This window comes from Camelina sativa, chromosome 6 (assembly GCF_000633955.1).
Source record: "Camelina sativa cultivar DH55 chromosome 6, Cs, whole genome shotgun sequence".
NCBI lineage: Eukaryota > Viridiplantae > Streptophyta > Magnoliopsida > Brassicales > Brassicaceae > Camelina > Camelina sativa.
Window position 1 is genome coordinate 19372690 of NC_025690.1, and position 937 is coordinate 19373626.

Consider the following 937-nt stretch of genomic DNA (forward strand, 5'->3'; position numbering starts at 1 on the left):
CAGTGTTTGTGAGCTTCCGAATATTAGGAACGTTGTAGTTCTGTGCCAAGTACACCCCAAAAGCTGATCCCACCATGAACGAGAAGCAGCTCTTTATTATCCCCATTCTCTCTCTCTCTCTCTCTCTCTCTCTCTCTGCGACTCCGCAAGTTTCTTCAGGTCAACAATAACAGAACCAAAAACGATTTCGTCAGGGTTTACTTTTTTATATGATTTTATTTGGGGATTTATCATACGACGTCGTTGTCAATAATATCCTTTGATTTTTTGGACTTGTTAATAAATTTTTAAATTTTTTTTCATTTTCTTCCTAGTTTCTTCTCAGAATTCATAAACACCCCAATTATAAATTATTCTTATCTTCTTCCTCCTCCTCAAACGTCGAACATGGCGGACACTGGTTTTACTCAATTTTGTTTCTTTCTGTAGGTGAAGATTCTTCTTAATCAATTCTTTCACATTTCTCTCTCTCGCTCTCTCTCTCTTCCTAATAACATTTTTTTTGCTTTATCCTCAGATATGTATGTTATGGGCTTTGTTTGGCTCATCTGACTGTTTGTGTTTAGGAATCATGGGTTTGTTTCTACAGAATTGTGGTTTTATAGGTGGATGTATCTGTAAATACTCATTGTCTCATTTACAACATTCCCCTATATAGATGCTGCCCTGGACATTATTAGTATTGCTATATGTTTCTCAATTTTACTTTAATTTTTCTAATGATTAACAGCTTTACTCACTCGTGTTCAAGAGATGATGGGAAAGGAGCCTTCTTTGGATCAAGAACCTACCAAAGGTTACCACTTTATTATACTTTCTACAGACATGATGAGTTTCTGATATGCTGCAAAAATGCTGACTTGTGACCTCTTTTTGGCTCGCACTAGAGGCTAGCTCTATCTATCTATCCCTTGTGAGGAATTTGAACAGGCGGGTA